Source organism: Cydia splendana, chromosome 9 (assembly GCF_910591565.1).
Source record: "Cydia splendana chromosome 9, ilCydSple1.2, whole genome shotgun sequence".
NCBI lineage: Eukaryota > Metazoa > Arthropoda > Insecta > Lepidoptera > Tortricidae > Cydia > Cydia splendana.
In genome coordinates, this window is record NC_085968.1 from 7,901,501 (window position 1) to 7,925,827 (window position 24,327).

Below are 24,327 nucleotides of genomic sequence, written 5' to 3' on the forward strand. Positions count from 1 at the left end.
AATCGTCACAGGTAAGCTTATAAACTCCAGACTTTTTCCCATTCTCGATCTTATCTTTGCCATTGCAAAGCTTTGAGTGCAAAGTATTATTTGTCTTAAAGGCCACAGGAATGTCGTTAGACTTCAAAATTTTGTAAATTGCATCAGACAACTTGCCAACATAAGTTATGCTCGCTTTATATTTTTTAATCGGTTCAGAGGATCGTGCCGCATACAACATAGTGTTGACCATACTATTCCGCTTTTTCCTGATGATACCATCCACAACAGACTTATCGTAACCATTCGAAACTGCTAAGTGATAAATATTATTTAATTCAATCTGATAGTGTTCATCAGAAAGAGGCACAGTCAACATTCTATGCACATAACAATGAAAAGCAGCCAACTTATGCTGCCACGGATGCGTGGAAGAAGCCGGGATAACTGTATCGGTATGTGTAGGCTTACGGTAAATTTTGAACTGATGCCTGTTGTTTACTTTAGTGATTGTTAAATCTAGAAAATTCAATGAGTTGTCTTGCTCTAGTTCCTTTTTAAACTTAATTTTTGGATGCTTACAATTAATTTCAGCAATAAATGCATCCAGCAGGCCCATACTACCCGTCCAACAAATAATCAAATCATCCACGTATCTAAAATAGTATAATATATTATTGTTGCCCACAATATGCTGGTTCTCAAAATGGTCCATAAAAATATCAGCCATTAAAGGACTTAGTGGTGAACCCATAGCCAAACCATCACTTTGCAAATAATACTGTCCCCCAAATCTGAAATAATTTTGTTTCATACAAATCGCTGTTAGATCTATCAATTCATCTACTTCCCCTGGATGTTGAGATTATTAAGGATCTTTTTGAAAGGCAACGTTTACATCCAGGGGAAGTAGATGAATTGATAGATCTAACAGCGATTTGTATGAAACAAAATTATTTCAGATTTGGGGGACAGTATTATTTGCAAAGTGATGGTTTGGCTATGGGTTCACCACTAAGTCCTTTAATGGCTGATATTTTTATGGACCATTTTGAGAACCAGCATATTGTGGGCAACAATAATATATTATACTATTTTAGATACGTGGATGATTTGATTATTTGTTGGACGGGTAGTATGGGCCTGCTGGATGCATTTATTGCTGAAATTAATTGTAAGCATCCAAAAATTAAGTTTAAAAAGGAACTAGAGCAAGACAACTCATTGAATTTTCTAGATTTAACAATCACTAAAGTAAACAACAGGCATCAGTTCAAAATTTACCGTAAGCCTACACATACCGATACAGTTATCCCGGCTTCTTCCACGCATCCGTGGCAGCATAAGTTGGCTGCTTTTCATTGTTATGTGCATAGAATGTTGACTGTGCCTCTTTCTGATGAACACTATCAGATTGAATTAAATAATATTTATCACTTAGCAGTTTCGAATGGTTACGATAAGTCTGTTGTGGATGGTATCATCAGGAAAAAGCGGAATAGTATGGTCAACACTATGTTGTATGCGGCACGATCCTCTGAACCGATTAAAAAATATAAAGCGAGCATAACTTATGTTGGCAAGTTGTCTGATGCAATTTACAAAATTTTGAAGTCTAACGACATTCCTGTGGCCTTTAAGACAAATAATACTTTGCACTCAAAGCTTTGCAATGGCAAAGATAAGATCGAGAATGGGAAAAAGTCTGGAGTTTATAAGCTTACCTGTGACGATTGCAATAAAGTGTATGTGGGGCAAACGGGCCGTAGTTTCACTACTAGGTATAAAGAGCATGTTGCGTCATATAGACATAACCATCCAGAGAAGTCCAATTTTGCAAAGCACTTATTAGATACAGGTCACACTTTATCTGAGAATAATTCTTTTGATATTTTACATGTTTGCGAAAAGGGATTGCGTTTGGGTGTTCTGGAACAACTGGAAATAATTAGGTACAACATTAGGGGCATGATTCTTAACGAACAATTGAATGTTGCGTCATCGCCGTTATTACGAATTTTTCCATCTCACTCACACTTGCACGGTAGGGGGAGTGGTCAAGGTATAAATATGGCCGACCATTCTAGACAGGTCATTCCGTTGCCGGGCGTCAGACCGTCAACAACTCCTGAGGATGCCTCGTAGAGAGGCGAAACACGTGTCGAGGTTTATTCTTTTGGTGGTGGTTTGTTATATTTATTTGCGTATTTATTTTTGCGGTGGGAGGGTGGGAATATTAATTGCATGTAAAAATACGCAAGTAAGTATAACGGGTTAGCACTGATTGACTAGCACGTTATCTTTTCGCGGATTAGCAAAGTAATATTTTGGTTTTAATTACCCAAAACCAGACCCACCTAAAGATATACGACCCGCTCCCCCCCCCCGGCGCCCCCTACAAAACGACAGCGAGACTGAGGACGCCCTCGCACCTACCCCTACCCTCGCACCAACTGACGGACCATCAAGAATGACAAGACGGAAACCAAAGGGCAGCGCGGTTCGCCGCCCAAAGGACGTACTAAATGACACGACAGACTACATAACGCAAACGATCGACATCTGGACCAGACAGAGACAGGACATGACAAATGACACAACGTTAGACGTCCACACTCGACCTCGTCACCGCCGACGAGGTCGACCACCGCGAATCACAGATACACTCCACCACGACACGTCGCTACTCGGTGCATCCGCACCGAGTAGCTGACAATACACTACACTCCACATTTGCTAAAAAGACAGATAGGTAATTATTGATACACACTACCTCACAACGCCCACGCGCTGCTGAGTGCCGCGATTCTAAAACCATAGTTTATCATCGGTTCGGGAGGCCCAAAAATAGGAGCCCTCCCAATCGTAGCCAGGACCTCCAGCTAAATTCGCAAGAATGCTGTAGCGAACAGTTCAAAAAAAAAAAAAAAAACCGAAAAGAATGAATAATAAAATAAATAGCAATCGGCACATTGGGTTTTATTATAATAATATATTCTTGAACATTGTGAAAATCTCATGAATAATTATTTAACCGCAGAAGCTTTTATCCTGGCGCGTACAAATGTTCCAATTTGAAATCAGTTAAAATAGTGGAACATTAAACTCATTCCTACTAACGACACTTTAGTTTCAATAATCCCATTTAATACATATTATCGTAGGTATCAGAGAGCCCGCCTGAACGGGTCGTTGGTAATGAATGTGTTGAAATAGTAATCGAACTCTAGATAGGCAGAAAACGTTAAGACCCGTTTGAATGTGAAATTTAATTTATTTATTTTCAATAGGTACATCTTTATACAATATACACAAAATACATGAACCCCTAGGGGTGTGGCAGACGATAAAATGTACAGAATACAATCATGTCAAAAAATGATTGTTTCGAGTAAGAACGTGAGTGTGTAATAATCCTCCTCCTTGCTTCGTTCTCCTCAGTGCTGAGAGTCGTGACGCCCTACGTGGAGCACATGATTCCGGATGGCAGATTTCCAAGCTTTCCGATCCCTTGCGACCTCTAAGGCATCATGGACCTTGATGGATAGCGATTTGCTAACCTGATATAATTTAAGTCCCGTTGTGTAGTCTGATATAATTTATCAGAAAAATAAACATTTGCTTATAAACATAGTATACTCGTAGGTAATACCTACTAAAACAAGCACCATGTCAGTTTAAGAGTCCGCAGCATCGCAGCAAGCTCAGTCCTCCATATAAACGTAATAGTTACGCTCTCATTTTAAAATGACTGGCTAGATTGCTCTGATTGCTTTGTACTTAATATTATTATATTTAAGTATACCTGTTATGTTGAAATTGGTAGACATATATGTAAGTTTGTGACCCAAAGACGGACATGTAAATTATAACGTAAGCAAAAGAATTTTAAAAATGGGGGCCACTGTTGGGGTGTAAATGAGAAAATAAAAAAATAAAGGGAGGGATGACAGGAAACCCTAATAATAGAAATGTGCAGTCAAGCGTGAGTCGGACTTAATCACTTAGTTTTTGATTTGAAGGGCGTTTTTTAATACATTTCACTCACAGTGTGTTAAAAATTGTGTAATGTACGGAACCCTTGGAACGCGAGTCCGATTTGGCCGGTTTTTCCTACTATAGTTAATCACAAGCTTGCGCCGACACATATTTGACAATTGCGAATTGATGCACATAATTATGACGTTAAAGCAATCAGTTAAACGGTATTAGGTTTTAGTATCAATAGTATCATACATATAGGTACCTAAACATTGAAATATGAGATCTTAGAAAATTTGCCACACAGAGCGTCAATATACGGTAGGTTTGAGAAAAGAAAAGTTGTTCGATTTTTTTTCAATATAAGTAGTAAATTTTGGCAATGGAACCCTAAAACCATCTGCGCGAAAAATGTAGCCAAAGTAAAACTCTGCGAATATAACTGCCAAGTACTTGGCATACTGCTTAATGGTGCTCATGGGAAATTCAGAGATTACACAACCTTGTGCATCTAAGAGTCCAGAGGCAAACCGTCGTTGTAGAATTAGGCAAAGCTGGGGCGAATTATGGTCGGTGGAATTGGGTTAAGTTTGTATGTTTTTTTTTATAAGGTCGCGAGATTCAAGTAGGTTCCTATTATTGTTTTGTCTCTAGAGAAACATAGGACGAAACATAACTGTAATGTCCCTGTTAAAATAGCACACACTATGACAGCAACGACAGTCCCCCAACTGTATGTCGACCAAATCTCGTGTTACGTGATGTGATGCAATCCCAACGTAATTACTTGAGCGGAGCCGAGCCGAGCACGTAAGCACATGCCTGCGTATGCTGAGAACCCTTGGATGCCCCGATGTGAAATTGATTGCATACCTCACCATCTTGCGTCTCTGTTAGGAGCTAGGATTATGTTTTACAATACAACAGCATTTAATTAATTGGCATATTTGAGATTATTATAGAGAAAGATGACGTAGAATGTAGGAGGCCTACACCCACGAGGTTGAGACTAAGAAGGCACAAGGCAATGAAGAAGAAGAAGAGAAAAGACATATACAAGACAAATTTCACTTTTTTTTATTTTAACTAACTAACCATGGACGTAAAGTTATATGAATGAAAAATTATTTTTCACCACACCAGCTCGGAAAGGCTTACTTTGCACTTCAAAAACTGATAGCAAAGTTGCATTTTATTCACATGTGAGGCAAAGTAATCAAATGCAAATTTTGAGTTGTTTTCTTATGTGCTGGTAGAATTGACTTTTAAATGATGATTTTGGATGATAAATATTTAATAACATTCATTTGGATTTGATTTGGTTGATATTTTACATTTAATATTTGCTTCGGGTTGGTGTGGTGAAAAATTTTGCGTTTCACTCGGGGGCAAATTTTGTATAACCCTCGTGCTTTGAAACCCTCGCAACGCTCAAGATTCCATTTTTCGAACTTCAGTTTTGGAACCTTTCGCTTGCTCGGGTATCAATATAACGAGCGGTTAAACAACAACTTTGCCCCCTTGTAAAACAAATAACTATGTCCAAAAACGTATAGGTACGTCAATATCGAAAGTTAAATAAGTAAATCCACTTTTGTGCAGTAGTCCAATTTTTCGACATTTACAAGTGTTCGAAATGAGATTACGGCCTAGAAGAATTGTGTTAATGAACAAGTGGGTAGGCATTCACAAAGATTCCATCAGAGCACACAGGCTTAATTACCTCGGGCCTCTATAAAGTACACCTCACTCCAGTACAATTTTATTATACAACGACCTCCATCAAGGGTGATGAAGGATAACTTCATTTTGTGTCCGCGGGCGACATTTTATGGAGTTATTGTGGTATGCACTTAATCTAACGGCTTTTGTTTTATGGTGTGCATAATAACTAAATGACTGTTATTATATCAGTACCTACCGTAAATGGCAGATGTCGAATCCGGAGAATATGGTTAAATGTTATAATGGAAGAATAGTACGTCAAAATGAACACTTCATAAACTTCAATACTGCGATCGGTCTTTGCTCAATATTACCTATTTAGGCTAGGTTAGCTCAGCAAAGTGAAAATTTCTATAAAAAATCCAACTTGGTTTGGTTGATGTCTGAATGTATGTAACTTAAGCACGACCTGTGAGCCAACCCGCCGCCCGAGAATTGGTAATGAAGCGTTATCGACGAACGCGAGCGAAAGGAAATAGATCCAGCAATCAGCGTCTACGTAGGCAATCAAAAGCGCTTACAGCTTACGCATAAATGGGTAACGCGCTGAAAGGTGTTTACAAAGCTTACTGAACATTATGAGTTATGTTGAAAATAAGAGGTATATCTACAGCGTATACATAATTATGTATTTTTGATTTTTCTCATATACTTCACGTAAACAGTTAACAGCGCTACTTAAATAAACCGTCTTTGTAAAAATAAGGAGTTACCATTGTTTTTTTAAGCAGCCATGTATTGCGTAGTAAATAATGATTATTATGGCTAGGTACAAGATAAACTTTTATGAATAAAAACAAATAGTATACTGTTCGCTTATTTTCGTATTCGTATTTCGTAAAAATTCATGCTTACCTACATAATATGTTCAGTATCCGAGTACATATTTAAAATACCTACTCATGAATATTACGCTGCATATAGTATATTGCTACGGCGTATAAATATTACATATGTGTAACTATGAATGCTTTCATAAACAAAAAGTTCTACGGAAAGGTAAATAACATACGTATTAAAATAACTTCGAAATGAAAACAGACGACTAGAGTACGTGCCGACAAAATACATATATTTAATACGTAGTACTCACGTCGTACACCTAATAACCTAGTCATTTGACGATCCTGAGCTAAGACTTCGAGTGTGAGGAGTCCTCACACTCGAAGTTAACTCAAAAGATATGAGATTATTAGGTACCTAAGCGTATTCAACAAGCGAAATGAAATGTATCCAGCAATTAGCGACTAAGCGGATATCAACGTCAAGGTACTTATAGTCTTCCTTGCTAATAGACATTCTTAATTATGATGGCAAAGCCCGGTGTTTCTTAGATGTTCTTCATTACTTTTTCACATTTTTTTTTTTTCTCGTGTCTTAAGGTATTCTAACAAGAATAAAATTCGCAATAAAACACAAAAACAAAACGAAACATATTTCAGTGAAATAAAATGGAAATCACGAACTACTGACAATTGACAGTTCAATCGAGAACTTAACTTTCTGCGATACGTTCGGTGTTTGTGTTTTCTACAATTTGGTCTTTAAATGAAAGATCGTTAAAAGTAGATTTTTTTTAAATATATAATTATTAGGAATTACTCGTATATCTTTGGACGATGCGTTCTGATTTTTTAGAGGGTATGTTATTTTATAAACTGTCATTATACATTTTAACGACGTTCGAACGTTTTTCTTTTTTTTCTGCTAATGACTTGAAAGGGACAGAAGGAATATTCTTCAATGTCATTTTGTCTCACGCAGTGAGCAAAATCGCGTTTTGCTAACTGTTTTTAAGTACCTAGCAAAGTACTCTTTTTTGACCCCGCTAAGGTGAAAATTTTATTTAACAAATAAGAAAATTGAGTATTTGTAAATAAACCTTTAACGTCTTTTTTCCGCTCCGGTCGATTACCTGTTAAAATACCGATTAACATTTCCGTGCCATAAACCAACAAACGCTAAATTAAATCAAATTGTTTACATTTACCCTTGTTTTTCATTCCGGGTTAATTGATGGAAAGAAACAAAGAGCGTTTTACGGCTGCCAATGTAATTGGTTGGAGCGATTACGATTGATCGCGTCCACGCGAGTTACATGTTTTGTTTACGTCTTTGTTACAACTGTTATTGCTGTACGAGGGCACGGAGTGCCGCAACAAGCTTTCAACAAACCGCAACATTGTTGTTTACCGAATTCATAATTAGAACTTCATCTGTCATTACATTTCAAAACCTAAATTAACAAAGTCGCAACACTCGCAACAGAATTCTTATAGTAGTAATGCAGACTAGTTTCTTAACCGCTAGTTGTTAAAGTGTCCTTCGCTGTTAAGTTCAAGTTGATTCAAATATAATGAAGAAATATTTAAGTAGTTGCATCTATGTTTTCGGAGGTATTATTATCTACGTCACTAATAGGTAATAGATAGAGATACATTTTAGACTTCTCACAAAGGGAAAAAACACAAAAACCTGATCAAACCTATTATAAACAAAAGAACCACAAATCACTTCTTATTCGTTTCGTCTATGTTTTACTTTTCGTCAAGTTTAAGTACGACTTTATTCCGCTGAAGAGTGTGTCAGACACAAAATGTGTTTAAGTTACCATTGTATCGTGAGTGCTTTCATTTAACGACTTCTGCACAAAGCGCAACTTTGTTGCTCTTTTCGAATTTATAATCAAGTTCTATGAAACAAAAGAGAGCGTTTAAGTATCAATGTAATTTAAACATTTCAGCAATCTTATTGTATGAAAAAGAAATCCTTTAAAATTTTGGTAACTAAATGGAATCAATTAAAATATATGTAGATTAATAATAGTTTTCATTTAAACATATAACCATCGAGTCACTTGATAGTATTAATTTAATCTACATAGTTAAGTATGTGTGAATATTTGTGTAGGTACGAATGTGAAATATAAAACTTATGCACCACTTAATAGTAGTTGCATTCAAAAAACTATTTATCAAAGCGTGAACGAGAATACGGCGATAATTGTAAACAAATCTTGATTCAATCTAAGCGCTGATAGACAAAGCCAGAAAAAGGCTGGAGAGGCACCTGTGCTGAAATATTGACAGTTTCAAATCAAGTCACACCTACACTTGCGTTTTTCATTTTGTCATATCGCTATATTTTATCGCTGAAGGACACCATCGCAAGCGCGGACTTCTGGCTGAAGGGTGTGGTGTTTCGGCGGTTCCGGGGCAACCTGCCGACCCCTACGCCAAGTCAGACGACGCTACGGAGCTACGCTGTTACGTCGTCGCCCAAATCTAATATTTAATTAATTTCATTTTTATGTGTATTGTTTTTCTTTTATTTTGTAGTTTCATAGTGCCTTGGTTGTATACTGTAATGCTGTGTTAATTATTTGATCAATAAATAAATATTTTTAGAATAAACAACAGTCCTAAGCTCTTTCCTCTTAGGAAAGAGCTTAGGACGACGTAAAAACGTAGTCCCCATTTTCCTCTCTGGATATTGACATTATGGAAAATATTTTTACATAACTCGATGTATAATTAAAAATTCGATAAAAAAAAAACAAACGAAGGCCCATATCTGTGGTTCAAGGACCACCATGTACAGGCTGGAAAAATCGAGTGCCACATGGATGGCAACTACCTTAAATATTGTAAATAGCACATTTTGTGTAAAGGAGACTTTCCTTTGTTTTTAAAAACAATAAATTCTGCATTTAAGGATTTATGAAAAATATTTTCAATAATGTTTATATCCAGAGAGGAAAAATGAGGACTACGTTTGTACGAAAAGGCGATTTCGCGCGGTAGTCCCCTTTCCTCTACGTTTTATAACCACACCGGTGAACCCGTACATGGGTTATCCAGCGATCTACACGTGTTGCGAATGTTGTTTGAAACAACGCATGCGTTGAACGTGCGAGGGTTGCGCCGAACATATTTGCTCATTACCGCGTTGTTTTGGATTCGGCTATCGAATCAAATATACCACGTAACAGTATCAGATTCCTGTTAAATTTAGATGTCTTTTTATAGATTTAACGTTTAAAAACGTTACGTTATTATTTTGTCTTAAAAACGCCAACCACCACGAAAGTGGATGCAATGACACAGTAGCTTGACTTAACGTATATATATGTTATCGCATAACCTGTGATGTGTACTTAAAATTACAATGAAACACGTAGTGGTAGATCAATTAATTACTTCCACATATGACTTAGAAGACGAAATATGTCTATGTATCCCATGATTCACATGCTTTTAGGTTAGCAACTATGTAGTCCTAAATATTCTTGAAATCTAGACCGTTCAGAAAATTAAATCAAATTTATATGCAGAAGTGAGAACATGCTACCTACTTCACCTTATTTATTAGACTACTGGTAAAATTGCATGGCTAAATAGCAAATTAACTTGAGCAAAATATCACGATGCTAATTAGGCTGATCTAAACTTGTGTGACGTTTAAGAATATGTAAATCTAACAGATTAGTTAAGCTACGTACTATGCACAAGGAAATTCCTTACAATTATTTATTATAATTACAATATTTATCTACTGTAAAAAAATCCGCATGAAAATATATTATTGCTTAAAAACTGACATTTCAAAGTCGGCCCTGTATTTCATTTGCAATCTTACGGAACTTTCTTTAAAATTAAAGCTATGATTGTAATAGCAAGTCGCCTTTTTATTTTCTGCAAGCAAGATAGCATCTTAGTGTTAAAGCATTAAAACCAGTAGGTATTATACTCAAAATTGTTGAGAACGAATAAAGCAAAACCATTTCTAATTTTAAAGAGATTTTAGCACGCATAAAGTTGTCACTAACGCAATAATTAAAAAGGTACAGATAAAATGTGGCATAGCTACGGGAACCTTAAACAGCTTATTAATTACCTTTCTGGAGATTTCCGCAGTGCTTTAGAAAATGACTAGCAGTCAATTATTAATGCTCGCCATTCGGACGAGGCCGGGAACATTATTTACATCGTAAAATTAATTTATATTTCATTATTTTGATACAGCTGCGAGACTCTCGACGGTTGGTGGGCAATAAAGGTTGAAATAGAGTTGAGATAAAAACACAAAAATGTAATGAGTTTGTGTTTGCGGCAGGTTATGTTGAGCGAACACGAATAGCGGTAGCGAAAAACTAGAAAGAAATGTGTGAATTTGTAGTTTCATGGAAATTTAGATTAGACTCGCTGGCTCAAAAGCACGATTGACGCAAGTAGTAGATAGTACAGAGATAGAGTAGAGAGTACATTAATTCAAAATATTAGACATAATAATAGCATGCATGGTCTGTAATGTACTTTAGTATTAAGCTAGATATAAGAAAAATTGTGTGCCCTGACAGGGTGTCATGGGAGCTTCCTGTATAACTGTAATAAAATCCCATGTACATGACTATACAAATAAACATCTTATCTTATATTATCTTATCTTAGAGTACAAAACCTTAAAATCAATAGTTTATTTCCTATTCATAAACAAAAACCTGTATTACTCGTACCTAAATCTTAAACTGGTGTAGGTACTTGTATCCCTTACAGTATTAGTTAAGACTCGGGCTCTCGGTGCCAAATCAGTTTACAGACCTCGAGACTTATCGTTCTTGCAACTTACAAAGACCGAAACATTCGCTGTTGAGCTTTGAATGACCCATAATCACGATCACTCTGGTGATTCATTCTGATAATACGATATTCATTGAGGTCTCCGATATTCGCTGTCCACAAACCGTCATGAAACATTAATATCTGTCCACTAGCAATAAGCGAGGCGAAGCGTGATATCATGGACGTTGCCTAACGCGATAAATAAATATAAATTTTAATATAATGTCAGAAGCTGTTACAAATTTGTTAGCACGTTGTAGGCGTTCTATTTGTGAAGCTGGCCGCCTTGTGGTAAAGTTACTGAGCGAATTGAACGTGATGCGAACTAATTAATTCACGTGGAAAAATTTGAACAGTCCTGAATTCTTAATGAAAATTTTACAATTGGCTAGCCGTAACAATAAAATGAGAGGTATAAGACATTTTCAGTGCTGTACCTACTCGTGCATTTTTAACCCTTAAACAGGCCTCACACTTTTTTTACTTTTGGATACCTCTTTACTTCTCTATACTATCTTTACTTAAAAAAAAAACCGCAGCCGATATTATGCCCCCTGCCCGTTACCAGCGGTTCTATGTGATACGTAAGTACTGCAGTTCTCAAGAACATTCTCTGTTTTGTATGGGAAACGTTGTCGCTCGAGAATATTCCTTATATTAAACGGAGAACATTCTCGAGAACGGCAATTCTAGGTACGTATCCCAATACTCTGCTAGCCATACATAAAATATTACCTTTTTTTCCGACGTTTTAGCCAGATTGCACTAGCTATGGCTGAAACGTCGGAAAAAAGTAAAATAATGAAATTCAGTTGCGTTAGACCTGTTAATGACATTAATTATGTGCACAAAACGCGAGGGTTTAAAGTGTTATAAAAATGTTGATAATCCATTAGTAAAATCCGGTTACTTTGTATAAATTTCGATACAAAGTGATCCATTTTATATGTATCTCTGTCTGTATTTAACGCAATTTCTATAATATTCTAATCAGCTTCATTTTTAAATTTTTACTGTTTTTATGTTTAAACATTTTGACGTTTACTAATTTAATCAAGAGAAAATGTAATAAAATGTTGAGGTCTTTGTCTGAAATTATGATTGAAACAAGATACAAAAAACTTCACACATCAATACAGTCTAAATTACAGACACTCTCAGCATGCCATCGTATACCTATGCGTTAGATCTCAATAAATTGTATACATGAAAGTACATTTACGTTTGAACTAGTTTTCAATAGCAATGTGTGGCAGACTACAGCTGCTAACAGTGCAAATGATTGGGAGTTGTCCCGATACATATTGGATAATGAGACTGGGAATACCTGGATGCGAGTGTAATCGCATTACACGGGTCCGAGTGCCGCGGGGAATTCCAGACCCTATATTTCACAAAAGATCGATATTAAGCTACATCGTACTTTACTTTAACTTTATTTATCTAACCTTTATTGCACAAAAGAAAACCTTACAGAACAAAAGGCGGACTTAATGCCATGACTTTACTATAATTTTATTTTGTGGTGACATGTGATATTGTTTTCAATGTTCGACCATTTTCTATTATTATTCTATTAATTTAAACATATGTCAGACTTTGTACAATAATCTAGTGAAAAAACGACATCATCATCGACCGATAATACAATTTATTAACAATTTATAGGTATATCGGGAAGTCAAACTGTAACACAGCAATTAATTGCAGGAAAAATGACAAGGGCTCGTCGTATGAGCCCTTGTAATTTATTTTAAACCATTTCTAAAGTAAGAAAATTATGAAACCTCTTACAATGTTTAAGATTCAACGCGGGTTCAATTTTCCATTAAAAAAATTGTACTAATACTGTCTGGACAAATTTAGAGATAATAATGATTAATTGAGGTAGTGTACGCAAATATGGTATTGATGGATAAAAATAAAATGTCCTTAATTAAAAAATAATGATGGTTTCCACGACATTTTCCTCCTTTCGCAGCGCGAAAAGTGACATCCCTTAAATCCTCTGGTATTGTATGGAGATTGGTCCTTTGTAACAAAAATAATATTCCGCCTTTTATATAGGGCTGTCAAATGTTATGAACGGCTAGTCAGGGATTACGCTCGTCGACTATTCGGGTCTTTCATCACGCCTGTTACTCACTGTTTTTCTAAGCATATAAAAGCAATAAATACGAAGAAACGGGACAAAACAAATATCCATTCGGTACTTGCTGTTGAGTAGTATAACATTATTAGGTACCTATGGTAACGAAGAAAATCCATATGTATAAATACAAAAACAAGGATGTTTTATTGATTTGTGACAGTTAAGACTTCAATAACCAAAAGTGTGGGAAAGAACGAGCCTGAAAATAAAAATTATACTATTTATTTAATTAAATGAATCATTTAAAATGACATTAGGTACTTTTAAGATATTACATCACTAGATTGGAATGAAGGAATGACGGTGAGTAGCGAAGTCAAATTTAAATATCTTGCTTCAGTATTGAAATAATGACATTTCCTATATTAAAAACGTCATTATAATTTTTGTTTATGAGACAGTTTGAGTTCTGAAACAATGACATATCATATATGTGTACGACTGTACAGGTAATTCATCTGTTTTATGTTTATTTTTCCTGTTTTTTATATCTATTTATAATCAGCAACATTTCCTTGAACAGGATTTCCTGGAAAACAATATTTCCCAAGATTTCAAGCCCACATCATTCATTTTTATCCGGTGTGCACATATTCAATAGTTTTGTTGTGCGGTCATCAAATTACATACGGTTCGATTCGGGAAATGAATTAGAGATTAACTAGATACGATATAGTAAAGATATGTGACGTTCCACGGCAAAAGGTACCTTATGGCGGCTGGCGCTTACGTCGCATAGCGCCGCAATAATATTGGAGCAGCGTTAATAATAGCGTAAGCGCCATAAGGTACCTTTACCCGTGGGACGTCACATATCTTTACTATATCGTATCTAGTTAATCTCTAATTCATTTCCCGAATCGCGCCGATACACATGTGTTGTGGCCTCGTCCCGGGAGAAAACAGAAACAATAACGTGTAAACAAAATAAATGTCATCATGGAAAGACAGGAAAATAATGGTTACATCAAATGTACCTACAGTTACGGAATTTGAAGGTTTGTTACTTTTGAACCTTAAGACGAAGACCCGTGCGAAATCGCCTTTTTATACAAACGTAGTCCTCATTTTCCTCTCTGGATATTATCATTAATATTATTAAATATTTTAACTAAATTTGTTGTATATCAACCACAGCTACGACCCTACGTTTGACTTTTTCGATTTTTGGTACTATTTATTTTAAAAATTAGGAGCGAAAAACAGATTTCATATAAATTATTAAATGCTTTTAACTTTTATAATATTTAAAAATTCGAAAACAATCAAACGTGGGGGCATAGCTCTGGTTGAAAAATTGTGTCAAAATATGTTCAATAATGTTCATAACCAGAGAGGAAAATGTACGTTTGTACGAAAAGGCTATTTCGCGTATCCACTTTCGTCTTAATGCCATTACATAGAATCAAAAAGTGACAAGCCTTCAAATTCCTTGACTGTGCCTGTACCTACCAACCTATCTTTATTTAAGTAACTAATTTGCCAGAATTTGCAAGCCAGTCGTAAGCTGGGAGAGCACTAGGTTTGTTCTACACTCACAATGCAATAAAAATGGCTCACTGTGAAGTTTCTATACTGCAAAACGTAATTCAAGACCAAAAAAAGTAAGACAATGTTGCCACTGCAATAATTTGTTTGTAATATAGTAAATTTCTTTTGATAAATAATCACGCTAAGATAATTTATTTATTAGTAATTTTACTCCTACGATTTAAAAAAGTACTTTTATTTACTTATATTTACATAAATACAAGACGCGCTAGTAAAAAGTGGCAACATTGTCTTTATTTTTTTTGGTCTTGAATTACGTTTTGGAGTATAGACAAAGTGACATTCGTAGGGTTAAATCTAAAGGGGTACTTATGAAATATAGGTGTCTCTCATGGTCTAATAAAACATGGTCTTCTATTCCCAGAGTGACACGGGCCTACGTCACAATAACATTGCCACTTTATTTCAACATAACATGTTACATGGGTACATTATACCTATGGTTAATAAGTTAAAATATTTCTTTATAATTTTATAATTTTCATTTATATGTATTTTATCTTAAATTTTTACAATAACACGTCATTTCTAATTATTCGTTAGCAATATCTTCCGATTCACGAAAGAAATTTCAGACGTTCGGGTAATTCTGTTTACATTACTGGCAACACAGGATAGCGCTGTCACATTTGACAATTCGGATCTAGATAACTTCATGCCCTGACCGTCATCCTTGTCGAACGCGTGTTAATTGTTATTTCCTTCTCGCTCAGTGTCAGCAGTCGCAGTGTTTTCCAAACTTTTCACGTCATAAGCTTGGTAATTAATGTGTAACTGTGAATTAGTTTTTCAAACGTTTGTCTTGTATAGATAAATAAAGTTTATTTTAATACATTAGATTTGTTTTATTTTACTATGTTTCTACATGAATAACTTAAAATTAATGCCGTTAAAATAATTTTCACCGTTGGTTAAAATTCTCCCACATTTTAAAGTTTGAGAACCTGTAAACAGCATGATGACGTAGGCCCGTGTCAGTTAGGTCATACGCGAATCTCGGAATAGAGTACCAGGCGGAGTATATTATTATACCATGGGTGTCTCTGAAAACAACTCGATTCTATAAATGTTGACGCCTCGATCAACTTCGAGGAATTGGACATTCGAGGCCACAATCTTTTTAACAGCAATACCAGTTTTTTATGTTTTATGCTATAACCTTACTTGGGGTCATACACAACAACAGACTGCAGTGTAAATACGCTTCACTCATCTTACCTGAAACAAAGAGTAGATTTTGAATTAGAAATTATAGAATATACGAATATATTAGTTATTACGTAGCATTATTAGGGCTCATTTAGACGATGCGAGAACTAGCATGCGAGTTTCATTACATTGCGGTTTTTGATCGGTCGGTTGAATTGGACGTAACCAACAGTCCACAATGTAACTAAATCGCATGCGAGTTCGCGCGCTGTCTAAATCAGTCCTTATAATACGTAGGTACGTTGTTTCAACCTACATGAGACCCGTGATAACAATTACACGTGTTGTACGTAGGTATAGCATCCAACGAGAGCAATTAATTGTATGACAAAAAAATCTCGTAATTAGTTGTGTTATTGACAGAACGGTATACATACCTACAAAAAAAATATTAAATGAACCTAATTAGCCGATATGCTAGCATGCAATCACATACATAAGTAATGTATAGTGTTTACGATAAACTATGTCCGGAGTCAGTGGAAGAATATGATTCGAGCCCTACACCCTAGCAGAGGGTAACAGGATGAAAAGAAGAGAAGAAGATGACAAACTAAATGAAAGGGCACGAAAGGCGTTCGGAAAACGAAAGCATTATCCGGTAATAAAAAACCTTTTTTTCTTCTTCTTCAGTTGGGTAAATAAGCTGCAAAAATGCATAGACAGTCATCTCGTTGTTGATCTAACTGAAGATCACTTACAAAAATCAGGCATTCACAATGAAAACATAAGAGACAAGTGTAAGCAGAATTCAGAATAGACGGATAAGGGTCGCCATCAGCAGAAAACACCTGCTTCATTCTAAATATGTGTATACTCGTATTTAACACAATAGTTTATGTATAGTTATAGCATCGTATCATCTTAAGGCCTATATAACAATCTGTAATATTGTTAAAATTTATATTCGAATATACCTTACGAAAGTGACTTAACGAGCTTAAGCGATTGTCAAGAGTGAACGTCATAGAGGGTGCTTCAATTATAAGCTTGTACAGCCACCATCAGATATATTGGAGCGGCCGAGGCTCATAAATATCTGAACACGCCTCTATAGTCAAGGCGTTAGAGTGCGTGTTTAGACATTCTGATGGCGTGTGTATGTATATGTAAGTGCATGCAGTCATGCCAGATGTGCCTGAAACTCATTAAAGCGAGGCGGACTTTACTTCTGGATACGGAAATTAAACTCTACGAAAATAATTCCAAATATTACGTTGCGTTTATGGACGTCAGCTTCATCCGGTCCGGAAAATTATGTTGTTATTTTCACAGATTAAATTCGATACGATGCTAAACGCTACATTAAGACTGTTCAATGCTTCCTAAAATATTATAAAATTGTGACATCTGGTGTAGTCATCCTTTAGGCAGATTTGCTGTACCAATTTCCTGCCTTATTAATTTTACGTCCCCCTTTTGTTACTAAGTAAGGTATTCATTTTTTTATAATAAAAAAAACAAAGGTAATCCGCCACATGCTTCGTCAAAACACAAATGTAATCCACACAAGCATCGTCACAAACTTATTCTACATTAATACTAAAAATAAATAAATTTAATTAATTAATTATTTGTTTACCTACTTATTTTATTTTATTTTATGTGTTTTAAATAAATAATAAAGTCTTATTTACATGTTATAAGTTCGGTCGATCTACCTTCTTTTCCTTTTGTACATATATGTACGTCCTCGTACATGCCATAAAATATCAAATAAACGTTGCCTCGCCTAATAGCCCGGTCGAGTCTGATCTCGTTAAGACGTAGTACTGTTTCGAGTTTATTACGTTATTTCATTATGCCGTTAATATAAGTAATACACTTGTTCCACAGTTAAATGTTTAAAACAGTAGGTACCCACTGAAATTTTGTAACGGTATTAAAGTGTTGAACTTATTTTACATGCGTCTCTTAACTTTCTGCGCTGAATAAATATAAAAAAATCACGTTATGATCTTGGCAATAGAAATGTGACCTAATTTTGGTAAATAATATTGAAGTGAATATCAAAATATTTTTTAGTTCTATATCTACTTGCAGCCATGAATAATGCAAATAAATAATGGTTTAAGGTTTTGCATATATGTGACTTGATTTAAGCAATAATAGTATACTTATAAAATAAATAATTATAAGAAGGAGCTAACCTACCTAACATAATAGTTATTCATACTTTACGTTCGAAACGTTAGGCCATAAATAAACGTAAGTTTACGCGATTAAGTCCCGTGTTAGTTACTAGTAGTTCGCCCCGAACTGAGAACTCGCGGTTCGCCATAAAGATCAATTGAATGCAGTGCTACTTAGTCCGAGATGGGCGTTTCGTAATTGATTCCTGATTCTGATCATCATCAGCAGTTCCACTTCATTAAATGCGACAGTTTTTAATGAAAATGCTTAATTTTCTGATGAAAATACAAACATCTCTATACGCATGCCTTTCAGATTTGAGGAGTTCCCTCGATTCCTCGTGGATCCCATCATCAGAACTCGAGATTGACAAAAATGTGGCTTAAAAATTTAACTTGCTTAACAAACATAACGAAGAGGACAAATCGCCAAACGTGAACTATACTTCATCGAAGAGTTCCGTTCTGATCATCATCAGCAGTTCCACTTCAACAAATGTCACTTTTTTGGATGTATATGCTTGATTTGTTGATAAAACACATAAATCACTATATGTATGCCTTTAAGATTTGAGGAGTTCCCTCGATTCCTCATAGATCCCATCATCAGAACTGGGTTTTGACAAAAACGGGACCAATCTGTATGCATATACATACAATCAACAAAATAATTTTCAAAATCGGTCCAGTAATGACGGAGATATGGAGTAACAAAAATAAAAAAAATCACAATCGAATCTCCTCCTTTTGAGATTTGGAAGTCGGTTAATAAATGAGGGCGCCACTTTCTACGTAGCTGTCACATTTTTGACATAAAATGCTTACACATGGCAACAATTTATAGTCTGTCAAGCCATTTCCATCAGTAGAAAAAAGCTAAAAAATGTAGGAGCGAAGGGTTATCGTCCCATAGAAAATTTGAATATCGCGCCTTTTTCTACTGACAAACTTGTTTGGCCGACTATAGTATGGAAATTTTAGAGTTCCATTTTATTTTATTTCTACTATTTTATGTCCCACTATAGACGGCAATGGATCAAAAATCGCGTGGATATAATATATAATTTTATTACAAGGTCTGTGGAGCCCTTAACTGTCCTTAACTGTGATTTTCCTGTCAAATGTCAAATACCTATATTATGTTTATTTTTCTCTTGCTAATTATTTCAAATTGGTAAATTTAAAAACGATATTATAAAAGTGCAAACCGAGCACTTTCATTTGATACCAAACTCGACCATACATTCTTGCAAAACGATGACCAGAATAGCAAGACCCCTAACAAATAGCTTTTTAGCCTTCTAAGCTCTTCTAGCTCAATAACCCATTGATCGAGCTTGCTCATAATTTAATGACTAAAATATAATCCCCTCAACTACACGTTTACCCAATTTCATTTAAATTAGAACAAATTTACTTAAGTTCTTGAGTAACAAACTATCCTCTGATAGTTCAGCTTAAAAACATCGAAATGCCGGGACGTGCCCCTAGTCAGCCGCGTGTCCCAGGTCGAATGTAAAAACTTCGTTCGCTTCGCTCGCTCGTTCGATAAAAGTATGTTGTAGTGAAAATCGAGTTAGTTTAATAAAATCAATATAATATAATAGTTTTATATTTTATTTTATTTTAGTACATGGAAAACCAACAGCGCTATATATATCCAGAAATTACAATAGAATAACAGAGCTAATTATAGGTTCTCTTATAGTTATTAATAGTGTCCGGAGTAGCGGTGGCAAATTTCACATAGAAGGTAATGGAGTCACGTAAGTATTTTTATGATTAAACGAATAACGATTAAATGATTAATTTTTCATAATAATTGCTATAAATTATCTTGCGAGCATACATAGGTAATATGTTTTTTATCAAAATAGTCACTCCTCACTACTAAAAATTACTAGACTAAGGAGTCATACCTGCCATGATATATTATTTTCTAAGCCTGCGGACGGCAACCTGCGGCCTGCGGGCCGCATGCGGCTCGCGAAACTGTCACTTGCGGCCCGAGAGGCGCCTTGGCTATTTTGTATGTAATAGTGACAAACGACAATGTCTCATAAAGTCATAAATATTAACAAAGTACGGCCCGCGTCACCTCCGTTAACTACTATTGGCCCTTGGCTGCTAAAAGGTTGCCGACCGCTGTTCTAAGCCATTGAACTACAATTGAGGACTGAAATTATGTATATTAATTATATGGATAAATGGTGACATTTGTTAAAAGACATTGAATAATAACCCAAAACATTTACGACGTAACATTTAGGTGTTCCTGAAATCGTTCAATAAAAATAAGTTTTAAGTACTTACTTCCAATTTACGAGTACCATACTAACTACTAAGTAATTTAGGTAAATGAATAATTTATTTATTCAATCTTAAAAAAAAATATTGTAAAAACGACTCCATTACCCTCTGTGTGAAATTTACCACCGCTACTCCGGACACTAGTTATTAACACTAAAATAGCCATACATCACACATCGATTTGCTGCAGTTACTTGTCTCACTTACGTTCTTCATAGGTATTAGTCCTAGGTACCTACTGTTCCTTAGAGACTCGTATATCAAGATAAATGACTGGCTGTGATGCTATATCTTTGAGTACATACATTAAACGAAACGATACGTCTATAATCGCAAGAGACAGGAATAACATCACATCGATAGGTACTAAATAAAAACATTGTCATAAAAGAAAAAGAACGTATTGAAAGCAGACACTTACGTCATCAGATTAACCTTTCACATACAGGTGTATGTTTTGGAATTTTCCTACATAACAATGTTTACATAGAAGGGAATATTTTGTGGTTTTATTTTCAATCAGGCACTGAAAGAACGAATTATTATACACGAACGAAACGAATAAGAAGAATTTGACGACCGGTCTGGCCTATTAGGGTAGTAAATGAAGCAAGTTGTTGTATGGAGACCCATGCATTAATTTCTCAGTCGATGAAATTTAGCTTGGTTATTGTATAGTATGAGCCGAGACTAACATTATAAATATCCAAAAAAAAAAAACTCCTAAGTTAGGTAAAAACACAAATCTGATTATATATTGAACCGAGTAATTCCTCAGTCCAAAATTATTTTACAAAATAAGTTATTTGTATCAGTATGTGATACTAGAAAAAAATCTAAAAGTTTTGTCAAACATGAGAATATTTTTTTATGATACTTCCTTTTTTTGACGCTCATTTTCATGGGAAAATTGCTCTGTCATTTTTTTCTTCTTATATGATCTTAGAATATAATTTGGCGTAGTGGGTAAAAAAATCCAAAAAAAATGCGTATCGAAATGTATGTATGTATAGAACTATTAAAAACTGAGAGTGGAAAATTTTTAGATTTTCATTTTGTAGGTATAAAACGGCAATAAAATGGCATTCCAGTGAAAAAATTAGACTGAGCAATTTTCCGGTCCAAGACACGCCAAAAAATTTTATTTTATTAATACTGGTATTTCTGCTGGGATATTTTTTTGATATTTCATATATTGTTGCAATAAGTTACATGAATATGTCTGGCGAAGAAAGTTTGAACGGAGCATTTTTCCGTAAAAAGATATTAACGATTTAAGACTTTAGGTATTTACTTTAATTCTATTATTATTATTCTTTGGAAATTTATACAATACTTTTTATTTATTGATACTTTATCATACTGTAAAGTTTTTTCTGGCTGAGGAATTACTGCGGGGTCCACTACCTTTATTTACTACACTATATTGGGTAGTGACCCTGCCTGTGAAGCCGATGGTCCTGGGTTCGAATCCCGGTAAGGGCATTTATTTGTGTGATGAACACAGATATTTGTTCCCGAGTCATGGGTGTTTTCTATGTATTTAAGTATTTATAACTATGTATATAAATATATTATATATATCGTTGTCTAAGTACCCACAACACAAGCCTTATTGAGCTTACTGTGAGAAGTAGTCAATTTGTGTAATAATGTCCTATAATATTTATTTATTTATTTATTTATTATTTAAGAACTCGTGTTCCAAATGTGGATTTGCGTCGCATGTACGCTGAAGAGATCTCATACTCATACTCATTTATTTATAATATAATTACATATTACACGTCAAAAGTGAAATTAAATTAGATAAATTAAGTTACAATAATAGGGTATTTTCCTACTAGTCAAATCAGTTACATTTTTAGAACTGTCAAAACGATTTGCTAATATGGAATTTATATGCAACATTACATCGTGACGTCACGGTCAACTCACCTACTTTTTATATTTCTATCCGATGTATTAAATAGAACTTGTGTTTAAAAATAACTCGTAGGTATCTGTGTTTTTCTAATAATTATCTGGTCCTTTATTTCATGCATGGTGTAAAATAGTTTGTTTTAAATACAGTATAATACCCTATTTTGGATTTCACGGGCCTATAAATCCCGGTCTTTTGATATTTTCCCGGTCTTGCGTGGGGATATAGATCCAACACGTAGAGGCCCCTTGGAGAGCTTTAATGTCATGTAGAACGCCTGCTGGAACCCGTTCACAGGTGCAACAATAGACACCCATGAACCGGTCCCAGCAGGCATTGGGACTATTGTAGAAAAAGTGAACATATACCGGTCTATAGATTGAAGTTTGGGAGGACAATGAGACTGTATACAGACAACACCCTATTATTATTAAGTTACAATCCCAAACCTTTCGTGATATTTTGTGGTAATATATTAAAAATATATAAAATAAGGATAACCCTACTATATAAATAAATAATACATCCCGATTATAAATGCGATTGTAACTCTGTCTATCGGTCTACCTGTTACCTCTTAACGCTTAAACCGCTCAACCGATTTAGATAAAATTTAGTATGGAGTTGACTTTGACCAGGCGCTCACATTCTTCTAGGCCGCATGTAATGTATAGGCACAGCGAGCTGCAAAAGTGCATACCTGCAGTTTTGCAGCTGTGTACCTAATATGATAAAATGAAACTTTATATTCTTGGGATACTCGTATGCTATCGATAGTTGGCAAATCCATAACTTATTTCGTAATTCCTTCCGGAGTTAAGACCAAAGAATGCTAATACCTATGTATATTCAAATAGTTTTCTATATCACGACCCAAACTCAAGTATAAAACTTTTTTAGGCTAGGTACCATGTAGTGCGAGCAGCTATATAAAGTTACTGCCCTTAAATCCTCTCGTTGTAGGTAAGTAAGCCTTAGTTCCTTGTGCTGCATTGACCTGAAGTTTGATACTAGCGAAAAGCCTGTCGGGATCTTTCTTTTCTATTTACATCGGGCAACCCAGGCCCGATATCAGAAGAGCATATTGCTGTGTGCTTTTATATAACCTTTTAGCTCTGCACGGTATAGCGTCGGACGTCGTTGAACGCAGCTACGGTTCCAATGTTAGAAAAACAAAACTTTCGGCTTTGCCCCAGAACCATCCTGCTTTTTACGACCGTGTTTTTATTGGTTACGGGAGTGCGGACGAATACAGCTCAAATGAACTAGTTTAAGATGAGCTCGAGACGTGTAATAAGTACACGTGATCGGAAGGCGCTAAAATACGTATACTTTGAGATGATTCCCCCGCGCTCGGCGAGAAATTGGTATCACAGCCCAGCTACGAAATAAAACCAAATGACTGTACCTAGTTGAAAGTTAATACAGGTCGCAAATATTTTTCACGGTGCATTTCCACAAAGGCTGTAAACAGACTAAAGATTGATTTAGATATGATTCAAGAGAACGTTGTGTAAGCTTAGTTAATTTGTCAAGTTCAGCTTTACTATTTATTGCATACACTAAACTGTTTATTTTAATGATTTATAACAGTATTTCCGTTTCTGAGTGGCGACAACATACCTACTAGAAAATGCAGCCGAAGAATACGTCCAACAAATCCGAGGTTCTGATTAAATTGTAAGGAACGTCTTTTGGCTTTTGGCTTATTTAGGACAAATAAGTAGTCTTCATACTCTTCTT

At 35.3% G+C, this 24,327-nt stretch overlaps 1 protein-coding gene across 5 annotated transcripts in view; it reads right to left on the reverse strand.

Moving 5' to 3' along the window:
* LOC134793522 (3',5'-cyclic-AMP phosphodiesterase) overlaps positions 1 to 24,327 on the reverse strand; it is a 534,412-nt gene that overhangs the window by 369,135 nt on the left and 140,950 nt on the right. The window lies entirely within an intron of this gene.